Raw genomic sequence first — 12,569 nt, 5'->3', positions numbered from 1 at the left:
ATGGTTCCAATTTACCCATACACCCACCAACACTTATCTTCTGGATTTTTGCTTTTGTTTTTTTAATGTCTCACTTAACGGATATGAAGTGGTTTTGATTTGTATCCCTAGTGACTAACTTATAACTTTATGATCTACCTATCTTTTTTCCAGTCCACTGACTCTATTTTCCACTTGTTGAATTACTGCACACACACTCTTTCACAGGGTAATTACTAGGAGCAAATGAGTTCATATATAAAGCCACACAGCCAGATTCAGTCAAAGTAATCATTAGCCAGGTGTGGCGGCACAAGCCTGTACCAGCATTATGAGAAGCTGAAGCATGAGTATCACAAGTTCAAGCCCAACCTAAGCAATTTAGCAACTTATCAACACTTTGTCTCAAAATAAGTTTTTAAAAGGGCTAGGGCACAGGGAATGGTGGCACACACCTATAATCCCAGCACTCCCGAGGCTGAGCTAGGAGGATTGCTGCAAGTTTGAGGCCATTATAGGCTATATGGTGAGTTCAAGGCCAGCCTGAATTGCATAACAAGCCCCTGTCTCAAAAGGGAGGGGGATAGAACTCAGTGTGAAGCCCCTATGTTCAATCCCCAGTACAAAAAAAGAAGGAGCCAGGTGTGTAGCTCAGTGGCACCATGTTTGCCTGGCAAGCACAAGGTTCTGAGTTCAATCCCAGTACTGGAAAAAAGAAAGAAAGAAAGAGAGAGAGAAAGTGAGAAAGAACCTTTGAAAACTTCCTGCACCTTCTCATGTAGAGATCAGTGTCTCCTCTTGTGACAAAGGCGTATTTTTATTAATGCCTCTCTAGAAGTTCTAATATGCAGCCAGGATTGAGAACCACCAGGTTGGAACACACTCCCCCAAACTAGTCAGGTCATGAGAATCACCTGGGGCATTTGAAGCGGGTAGATTGGCGTCCAGAGGACTTAGGAAATGAGCACCCCACCTCCGGTCCCTGGGTTCTCCACAGCAGAGAGTAACAGAGTGGATGACTAAAAGACAACCTGACTGAAGAAAAGACACACACCCAGGAGAGTCTCCCTTCAGGACTCAAGTGAGCCCTTCCACAGAGACTGGGTGAGAGACAGCCTTGGGAGACAGGTGTGGAGAGGGCAAGAGCTAAGCAGTGCTCTCCGGGGATCCCCTGAGGCCCAGGCTCAGACCTGGAAGATCACAGGGCTGTGTTCTGTTGTGGGAGGCCAGGTTCCATGGGAGTAACCATCAGAAGGGTCAGTCCTGAAGAAGGCATCTAACCTAGAGGAATATGTGAGCTCAGCATCTAGCCAAAATGGAAACTGGTGCTGTGAGTTAATACAGGTTAGTAAGGGGGTGGGGGGCTAATTGTCTTCACTAAAATCAAAGTCCTCTGTCTTGTTAAAGGGCTGTGCATGAGTGGTTCCTAAAGATCATCAATATCCAATTGACATCTGATGCCACTATTGTCTTGAATTCACTACCATAGCAAGGTAACTTAGTAGAGACCAGCAAATGATTTTCTCTCTATGCCAATACCTGGATTGCCTCAGGCTTTCTAAACAACAGTGTGGCTTGTGCTTAAGAATGAGGCACTGGGCCAAAGAACTTGCAAACCGCAGTACAAAAAACAAACACCAGAAACAAGAAAAGGTAAGGCAACAAAATGCCTCCAAAAACTCTCAACTTCCCCAAAATTGGTATGGGGGCAGTGAGGGGGAGGAAATCATAAACTTCAGAGTGAATAAGTCTGAAAGGGTACCAATGAAAGTAAAACAGTTTGATAAGGTACTTGGTGAGTTTAACAAAGAAACAACTAATCACATAATAACTGTGATGAAACAAATCATTAGTAATTCAAGAAAACAGCTAGTGGAGCTAAAAACTGAGATGCAAAACATGAATGCCCAGCAAAAAAATGGGAGTCCATAGAGAGTTCCAAACAGAAACCTAGGAAATTAAAAACATGATTGAAAGTATGGGTCGCAGAAGCCACCAACGCACAGACAATGTCAGACCTAGCAGACAGGGTCGTGGCCAAGGATTGGTTAATGAGAGATGCCATGATTATTGTGTATGAGTTTGTGTGGTAGTCTGCTCCACATTTCCCAGATGCAGCGTGTACTTTTATTTTTGCTTTTATCCTCTTTTTCTCTTTATTCAGCCAAAGTTCACTCTGCAGAGCTGATTTCTTCCATATTCATTTACCCTGTATTTTTCAAATAAATGCTTGGCACCATTAAAAAAAATAAAGAAAGATCTTAAAAATAACAAGGGAATATGAAAATTAGATCCAACAGCTCCTAGATGACTCAAAGAGGTCTAATAAAAGAGTAATTGGAATTTACAAAAAATAAATCAACCAATAACAAATGTTGGCGGTGAAATCCTCTAAAACTTGGGAGTTTCTTAGAAAACGATGTGTGAACAATTCCTATCTTGACATGAAATGTTGTGTTTAGAAGCTTACAGAGTAACTAATCACAGAAATTTTACATAATTTAGTGGGACTCCTATGGCAAGTATACTCAAAGCTTCATATATAGTTTTGACAATACTAAAAAAGAATAAATTTAGTAATTTTGGCTTTTATCACTTTATTAGGACAGCCTATTTTTCATCTATGTTATGAATGCTATCTACTGGATTTGGAATATACATTTCCAGCTGTATATTTCTTTACTATATCTCAAAAGTTTCAGTATAATCCCATGCCACTGATAAGAATTTAGGAAATTACTATTGAGAATATATTACTCAGCCATAAAGAATGAGAAATTAGATTCATTCATAGGAAAATGGATACTTATCGAGGATATACTCCTAAGTGAAATAAATAAGTCACACGTGTGTAAATACCAAATAGTTTCTCTGGTGCGAATAAACTATAATAGTACATAAGATGCTAATGATATAATTGACAATGTGACATAGGAAGAAAGGGGCTAAAGGTGTAGGAAAAGTGGGAATGGTAGGGGAAAGCTAATAAGGGAAAAGAAAAAATATGAGAAAATGGAAATGAAGTGTTTGTAAAGGGGGAGGAGAAGAGGGGGTGAAGGGAGGGCAGGGACAAGGGGAAAAATGAGAACCAAGACCTGTCATGTAAAGGTACAAGATCCCAATAATGAATGTAACTGCACTGTATACCTAAAATGTACCAATAAACTCAAAAGAGGAAAAAAATCCAATAAAAAAGGACAATATAAAAAAAAGTCAGAAGACAGCACAGAGGGCATAAAAAACCTGTTCACACAAGTAATAGCAGAAAACTTTCCAGACATGGAAAAAGAATTTAACACACAGATAAGTGAAGCATATAAAATCTCAATAGGCATGATCAGAAAAAAACCATTTCATACCACATAATAATTAAAACATCAGAAATATAACACAAGAACAGAATCTTAAAGGCTACACACAAAAAGCAACAAATCACTTCTAAAGGAAAGCTTATCAGACTTACCACAGATTTCTCAACACAAACCTTAAAGGCAAGAAAAACACTGGAATGAAGTGATTCAAGTTCTTAAAGAAGACAATTTCCAATACAGAGTGTTACATACTGCATATTATCTTTCAAATTTGATGGAGAAATAAGATACTAACACAATAAAGAGAAGAAATTCATGATCAGCAAATCAATACTCAAAAAAGTTTTCAAGGATATCCTAAAAGGACACAGTGGGGTTAACAATGACAAAAGTCAAATAGAGTATACTAGGTAGATACAGTAATTAAGTAGAAGGGAAGGAAAGCAAAACAGCAACAGGAAATTAATACAATGACAGGAATAAGTCAATATCTATCAATTGTAACTATCATTGTAAATGGACTTAACCATCAAAAGACATAGATTAGCAGAATGGATCAAGAAACAAAATCCAATGGCATATTGTATACAAGATACACATTTAACACAAAAAGAAATTCATAAACTAAAAAAAAAAAAATCAAAGGATGGAAAACTATATTCCATGCAACAGGAGCCCAAAAACAAGTAGGAGGGGCTATCCCTATTTTTAGACAAAGTAGAATTTAAGCCAAAGCTTTTTCAAAAGAGGCAAAGAATGGCATTATATATTGACTAACAGGAATATTATTCAATGGGGAGAGATAATAATTACAAACATATATGCACCAAACCACAGTGCACCCAACTTCATTAAAACAAACTCTAATAGATATGAAAGAGGAGATAAGCATCAATACAATTATAGTGGGAGACCTTAACACCCCCATCACAGTGACAAATCGACTAAACAAAAAATAAACAAAGAAATATCAGAGTTGAATCAAACCTATGACAAAAGGACTTAATAAATATATAGTGGTAACTCAGTTCATGAACACTTTCATTTGTGAACAATTTGGTTCACAGAGGCATTTGGCAAAATTTTGTTTTTGTTTGCAAACTCTCCATCAGGTGACAAACATGACCGCAGCTATCTTTCCCACACAAATGTGGCCATCTTTTCCAAAATCATAAGCCAGGCGTGGTGGTGCATGCCTGTAATCCCAGCACTCGGGAGGCTGAGGCAGGAGGATCACTGTGAGTTCAAGACCAGGATGGACTGCATAGTGAGTTCCAGGTCAGTCTCAACTAGACAGTGAGACCCTGCCTCAAAAAACAAAAACAAAAACACAGACAAAATCATAGAACAAATTAAGTTTGTAAACCAAGTCCCTCTCTATATAGAGTGTTCCACCCAACAACAACAGAATATACATTCTTTTTGGCCACAGTGGTACTTTCTCCAAAATAACTCACATATCACTTCTTGGCCTTTTGGCTAAGGTCAAGTGCAAACTAGAAGCATGCCTAGGTAAATGCAAAACAGTCAAAACTTTACCAGGCATCTTATCAGATCACAGTGCAACGAAACTAGAAACTAATAGCAAAAGAAAACATGTGGAAATTAAGCATCAAATGTCAATTGGATATTGACGCTCCTTAGGAACCATTCATGAACAGCCCTTTACCAAAACAGAGGACTTCCGGTTTTAGGGAAGAACTTCAGGGAAGATTTAACACCAATGCTTCTCACAATTTTTAATGAAATTGAGATGGAGAGAGTACTTCCAAAATCATTCTCAGAAGCTAACATTATCCTCATCCCAAAACCAGACAAGGACCATATCGAAAAAGAGAACTATGGGCCAATTTCTCTAATGAACATAGATGCAAAAATCAAATCAACAAAGGGGATCATATCAAATTAAAAAGCTTCTGCTCAGCAAAGGAAACACCCAACAGAGTGAAGAGACAGACACCCTACAGAATGGGAAAATATTTTGCAGCTATTCCACGGACAGAGGCCTAACATCAAGAATATATAAAGAAAGCCGGGCATGGTGGCACACGCCTGTAATCCCAGCACTTGGGAGGCTGAGGCAGGAGGATCGCTGTGAGTTCGAGACCAGCCTGGGCTACATAGTGAGTTCCAGGTTAGTCTCAACTACATAGTGAGACCCTGTCTCTAAAAACAAACAGACAAACAAACAAATATATACAAAGAACTAAAAAATATTAGACCCTCCCTCAACGAATAAAAGATCAGATCAATAAATAGGCAACCAAGATGAACAGGTGCTTCTCAGAAGTAGTAATACAAATGGCCAATAAATACATGAAAACATGCTCATCATTGCTGGCCAACAGAGAAATGTTAATTAAAACTACATTGAGATACCATCTTATGACAGGAAGAATGGCTAAATCAAACTATAACAAATCCTGGCAAGGATGTGGGGACAAAGGAGTTCTACCGCATTGTTGGTAAGAATGTAAAGTAGTATAATGACTACGGAGATCCGAGTGGAGATACCACAGGAAACTAAAAATAGAAATTCCATTGCACCCAGCAGTCCTCCTTCTATATTCCCATAAGAGTTAAAATCATCATATTACAGGGATACAGACACACTCATGTTTATAGCGAAACAATTTATAATTTACATCCCAGAAATGGCGTTTATGTCTATCAACAGGCGGAAAAGGAAATTGGGGTATCATACACAAGAAAGTATAAAGCATAAAGGAAGGTAAACTCGAGCCATTTGTGGGTAACTGGAGGCAACCTGAGAAGGTAACGTTAAGTAAAATAAGTCAGACACACAAGCTCAAACATCGCGTGGTTTTTTTTCTTACAATTGAAGGAAAAATGGAAATAGAACTTTTATAAATGGAGTGGAGAAGAAAGGTTGGAGAGAAAAGAGGGGAGGAGGAAAAAAAAGAATTAAGATGTGTTGTGTACATGTACAAGTCCCCCATGATACCATAATTATATACTGTAAACATGCACTAAAAAATAATTTTTAGGGGCTTTTTTTTTTTGGTCTTTTTTCTTTTTGATACTGGGAATCAAACCCATGGCCTTGTGCTTGCTAGGCAGGCGCTGCACAGCTGAGCTACATCCCCAGCGCTAAAAAATAATTTTTTTAAAAAGAAAAAAAAGTATATATATATCCCATGTTTCTCTGAAAATGAGACCTAACTAGAGATCCAAAATGCCAGCCCCAATCAGCCTGTCCTTGCCTTACCTGTCATCACAGAGTAGCCTCAGAGCAAGAGAATGGTGAGGTATAATCTTCTGCCTGACACCTCCCATCCCCATGGTAATGACCAGTGACTAATTACAGCTGAAATGTATACTCCAGGTAGCTCTTATTTTCAGGGAAATAGGGTACATAATGTACATAGAGATACAGATATATATAGAAATAAAGAGCAAAGTAGAAGAGAGATAAATAGGAAATAATGAGAAATTCAAATACTTTCCCAAATTATAAATTCCACTGTTTTAAAAACATTTCAATATATGTGCTAATTGGTTTCATTTATACTACTAGTTTATCTTAGTTTATTGAAAAAGGATGAGTTACGATATTATCTGTTTCCTGCTTGGCAAGAATCTTTTTGGCCTATGGCCTATACTCTGAGTAACTACTTCGAAGACAGCAATACACAGTATAACAGCCATTTTTATTCTCTCATTATTTGATTGGGTTTTTGTTGTTGTTTTGGTTTTGGTTGTTGTTGTTTGTTTGTTTTAGTGGGTTTGGTTTTGTTTTGCTTTGACTTTTTGGTGTTTTGAGACAAGTTCTCACTCTGCAGTTCGGGCTGGACTCAGGCTTGTGACAATCCTCTTGCCTCAGCCTCCTGAGTGCTGGGATTACAAATGTACACTTGTTTTTTCATATGATAAACGGGGGTAAATTTTCTAGCCCAACACCAGACTTTTGGAAACAGAATTTCCAGGAAAGAGACCTGGAAATCTATATTTTTAAATGAAGTGCCCATAGGTGATTCCTAAGACCAGGCTGGTTTAGGAATCCCCTAAATAAGGAATTATCAAAGGAGGATAAACAGAGAGAGTAGTTGGAAACTAGATCATCTGGTTGATAAGATACAGACTTCTTGCATCCTCGCTCTCACAAAATAAGGCTGACTCATCTCTGGGTTATGACCAGACCGAGATGCTGTCTTGATTAATCCCCTGCCCACGTGCCCGGCTGTCCCTCTAACCCTTCCCATTCAAGCCCATTCAAAGCCCCTTCCAGATGCCTAAGCCCTGTTTGTGGCTTTTCCTCTTTGGTGAAGTCATAACAGTCCTAGTGTATGCAAAGAACTATCCAAGTCCTATTTTATTGTTAATCCTCCCAGCCTGTCATGTCTCCCCTTTAGTATTTTTTATGTCTCCCCTTTATAAATATGATTTGGAGACCAGAGCTTGCCCAAGGTCGCATACCTAATACACAGCTGAGCGTGAACTCAGCCCCGTGATTATACCACTGTGACACATTCCCCTTGCAGAACCGCCTCTCAAAGATCACTTCTCCTCCATCCCTGGTCACAGTTCACCGGACTGTGTGCTGGCTACGAAGTCTTCCCAGCTCTGCCCAGTAATTTCAGAACTACAGCTCTGAAACACCTGGAATCACCCTGCCTACACGAATCCCAGGGTGGGTGGGTATACAGGGGGCATCGGGAAATGGGAGCTCAGCTGGAGGACAGCCTGGGGGGTGGTGACAGCAACTAGCTCTGTGCCCAGATGGCCACACTTCCCTGTCCCCTCCTCCCCACCCCATCACCACATCCTCCTAGAGCTGAATGAAGCCGGAAGGGGATATCACCTCAGCTCTGCGCAGCGGAAAGAAGTTGACCTCTGGGAGGGAGACTGCAGGGGAGGGGTTACGGCAAGGGGAAAAATGGGAGGGGGGTACCCTTTCCCAGCAAAACAAATGCCAGAAAAGTTTCCAGCCACATAGGGCTAGTCTTGTGACTCGGCCATGCTAGTGAGGGTGTCTCGGATCTACGCAGCTCTGGAATCTTATGGGGTTTTGGGATGCGTGCCCAGGTCATCCATGGAGAAGCTGTCCTTGAAGGAAGGCCATGGACCCAGAGAACATCAGGATAGAGGTTTAACGACCTGTGTATCAGGACAGTGCTAAGCAAGGCTGGAGAAGACTGCCTCTAGAAGCCTGCCCTCGCCAGCTCCCACAAACCCCTAGTCATGATCAACAGCTCTGTTCCCACAGTCACCTCCACCACCACAAAAGATCCACATTCTAAGTGAAAACTCTGCCCTCGCTATTCAGATGTCACCCGATGACAAGTCATCCAGCTTCTCTCCAGCTAGGCTGCTAGCCCAACCTCATCTTATTCAGAAATTTCTGGAGCAACGGTTAGCCACACTGCATTCTGGGAGCTGGGGAGCGGATCCTGTGAGTTTGATAGGGTCAGGCAAGGGGGTAATCTCTCCCCTGTAGTAATGACTATCAGAGACTCCTGATCCAACCTGCTCCAAGCACTGTAACTGAAGGAGGTGGGGAAGACACCGCGGACAAAGACAGCAAACAAAACGTGCTGTAGAATGCAACAGGCCTAGGCAAAGTCTTCATGGAAAATAAGGCACTGACAGTGACCTAATGGCCTTCCATCTTCAGGGCGGACATTACAGGCCATGAGAAAGTTCATGGTGCATCTGGGAGAAAAAAAGATGTTCCTAGTGAAAGGTAGGAAAAGACGCTGTGACTGAAGTATCAGGAGTTCTCCCTGAGAGGGAAACATGTTTCTAAGTGTAGAAGAGCTCCAAGCCGTGAACTTTAAGAAGGACATGTCTTGAGGCAGGATGAGGACCGTGTGACCTTTGGATCTTCTTGTCGTACAAAGGTCCGCACGATGCTCACAGACGTAGACACCCCCAACCGAGACTTTCCTTCTGAAGTGTCTGGCTGCCTTGATACCTGCTGCTACTTCCTGCCTCTTCATCTGTGACCTCTGCTTCCCACATCTGTGCTGCTCTGTTCACAAACTGTAGCTATTTCTACTCTTTTCATAGAAAAAGGCTGGGACGTCTTCCCCTTCCCAAGGTTACAGCCAAGCCGGCTAGAAGGAAATCTGCTTGCTCCAGGATCTCTCAGTGTTTGACACTGAGGGTCAACACCACATAGGGGACACTACCTGCATGAGTCTCACCTATCTCACGCATCATTCTTGTAACACATTTGCTGAGTTCCTAATATGTGCCAGGAGCCAGGGACACATCAGCGAGCAAAATATACAGATTATAGCCAGGCAGGGTGGTACAAGTCTACAATTCCAGCGCTGGGGAGGCTGAAGCAAGACTGCAAGTTCAAGACCAGCCTGGGCAAGTTAATGAGACCCTGTCTCAAAATAAAAATCAAAATAAAATGAGAGAGGCTGGAGATGTAGCTCTGTGACAGAGTGCCACTGGGTGCAATCCTCAGTAACACACGCGCACACACACGAACACACACACACACACACATACACACGCAGCACAGATTACAGTGTTGTTGCAGTGGCCTAGATCCTTCAGAAGACCCCAACATAAGATCTTCCATATTTATACACTCATAGAAATATTTGCAACACCTAGAACTGACAAAAGACTCCTATATGAAATATATAAAGAATTACTGCAAAGCAGTAAGATAAAGTCTAATAGAAAATTGACACAATACTCAAACAGCAGCAAGTCAATGTATGAAAACGTGCTCAATCACAATGAAATGCTACTCTGCATCCTCTAGAATGGCTCAACTTCTACTCTTTTTAGACTGACAATACAGGGTGTTGAGTGTTGCTAAGGATATGGAGCAACTGGAACTCTAAGACTCTGCTGGCCAGAGTGTAAATTAATGCAAGCAAACTGGAAAACGGTTTAATAACATCTACTAAAGATAAGCCTTTGCCTACACTATGACCCAGGAATTTGTTCCTACACATATTTCCTGTTTCTTTTTTGTTTTGTTTTTGTTTTTGACACAGAGTCTCGCTACATGGCCTTAAACTTACTATTTAGCCCAGGCTGGCCTTGAACTCAGAGATTTCTCCTGCCTCGACCTTCCAGGTACTGGAATTATAGGCATGCACCACCACACCCAGCATCCCACATATATTTCCAATAGAAGTATGAGCCAGGCAGGATGGTTCACGCTTGTAATCCCAGTACTCTGGATGAGGCAGGAAGATCCCAAGTTCCAGTCCAGACTGGGTAATTTAGCAAGACCCTGTCTCAAAATAAAAACTGAAAACAGCTACCAATAACACTCAGTGGGATGGCTTTGGGTTCAATCATTGATACTTTTTTTTTAAAAAAGTACACCAAAAGACATGAATTAAAAATGTTATAGGGCCATGGATTTAGCTCAGATCCACTGCCTGTCTCACAAGTGCAAAGTCCTCAGTTCAATCCCTCATACCAAAAAAAAAAAAAAAAAAAAAAAAAAAAAAGTTATAGCAGCCTCATGCACCTCATGTGATGACTCCCAAATTGGAACAACCCAAATGACCATCAACAGAACAACAGATAAATTGTAGTATATTCACTTAATGGCATAATATACAATAACTGCAAAGTGAATGAACTGCTACCACACATTATGGGTGAGTTTCGCAAATATAATATTGAATAAGAGAAACCAGACACAAAGTAATACCTACCAAATCATTCCACTTACATAAAATTCAAAGGCAGAAAGGCAAAACCCCATCTATACTGTTAGGCAAAGGTCATCTTTAAAAATAGGGATGAGGTAGAGATAGAAGAGATTCTGGGGTGCTGGTAATGACCTAATTCCTGATACGGACAGTGGCTGTATGGGTCTGTTTGCTGTTATAATTTGTTAATCTGAACATGCAGGCACACTGTTGTACATCTGGTATATTTCAATTAAAAATAAAAAACACCAGGGCCAGGGATTTAGCTCAGAGGCACTGCACCTGCCTGGAAAGCACAAGGTCCTGAGTTCAATCCCCAGTACCAAAAAATAAATAAGTGTTTTAAAACCCTACAGGACAGAGGAACTCTTCGGGTAGATAACACATGGAAGAAGGGAAGAGGAGGGAGATTAAGATTTTATACATAGGGCCAGGGATTTAGCTCAATGGTTTTTTTGTTTTGTTTTGTTTTGGGGTATCGGGGATTGAACTCTGGCCCTTGCACTTGCGAAGCAGGCAATAGTTAGCTCAGTGGTTCTGCCACATGCCTAGCAAGCACAAGTTCCCAAGTTCGATCCCCGTACCAAAAAAAAAAAAAAAAAAAAATTATACATAGGTAGCTGAGCTACGCTGTTGAATAAAGCAAGGCAGAAGTTGTCTCCAGTCCTGACTGAAAAGTCTCCAGATAAGTCAGTCTTAACTCCCTAACCAACCGCAAACCTGATTCTTCCAGGAGGCCTAGCGTTTTCCTTGTCTCAGAGCTGCTTCTGTCTCCTGGCAGAGAGACTCAGTCTTGAAAGCTAAAACTGGGGTTTTAAATCACTGACATTTGTTTTGCTGGGTCCTGTGAGAAGGTCGGCATCTGAGCTGGCCTAATCCCGGAGGTGACGGATTATAGGGTGGAGTGGGGGTTTGCGCGCGTATTCATCGCGGTATTCATCGCCCGCTCAGGTTGATGCCTGCGCCCCCAGACCTATCTGTGATCCAAACCCCAGGGAGGGGTCCGGCCAGGTTCCAGGGCCCCCTGAACCGCTTTCCCAGAGGGAAAGGGCAGGAAGGAATCGCTGGTCACAGGTTCCACTGACCATAAGGGAAAAGCTGAGAGTAGGGGTTCCTTTATAGGAAACACCCCCTGCACTAAAACAGCCCAAAGAGCACTGGTCCTGAGCTTGCGTCCGAGAGGAGATACCCCAGGGAGGAAGTGGCCCGAGTGAGCGCGGCAACGCCCCTCTTTGATCCCGCGAGGTGCGTCAGGGAAAGTTGGACTTCACTTGACCCCATTCGGCCCCGAGGCTCCCCTCCGCCCTCGCCTCAGGTGAGGAGGGCAGGACCCCAGCCGAGAACCCGACCTCTCTGTCCTTCCTCCCGCCCGTCCCCACCCTTTTGGAGGCTGCGACTTTATTTAGGCCGCGTCGGTTCAGGGCTGAGCCATTTGCTTAGATGAACTCGGGACTGGCGGCGGGAGGCGATGGGAACCGGTCCGAGGACTAGGTAGGCACGGCCGGGCCCGGGCACCGAGCGAGGGGATGCTCGCCGGTCTGCCGGAAGGCCAGAGGCGCAGAGGACTCTCTCAGATGCGGGGTACGCGAGGCCGCGGTGGCCGGGGCGGCGGGAACTTGGGGCC

At 42.3% G+C, this 12,569-nt stretch overlaps 1 protein-coding gene across 1 annotated transcript in view; it reads left to right on the top strand.

Moving 5' to 3' along the window:
- The first annotated feature begins 12,391 nt into the window (after positions 1-12,391).
- The window catches only part of Slc41a1 (solute carrier family 41 member 1), an 18,580-nt gene continuing 18,402 nt past the window's right edge, over positions 12,392-12,569 (top strand). The window contains exon 1 of the mRNA XM_010613078.3: positions 12,392-12,436. The gene's annotated coding sequence lies outside the window, so the exon portion shown is untranslated. The remainder of the gene's footprint in view (positions 12,437-12,569) is intronic.

This window comes from Fukomys damarensis, unplaced genomic scaffold (assembly GCF_012274545.1).
Source record: "Fukomys damarensis isolate Sample0158 unplaced genomic scaffold, DMR_v1.0_HiC HiC_scaffold_11, whole genome shotgun sequence".
In the NCBI taxonomy this organism is placed as follows: Eukaryota; Metazoa; Chordata; class Mammalia; order Rodentia; family Bathyergidae; genus Fukomys; species Fukomys damarensis.
The sequence above is the reverse complement of the archived record's forward strand: the minus strand, read 5'-3'. Positions and strand labels throughout refer to the sequence as shown.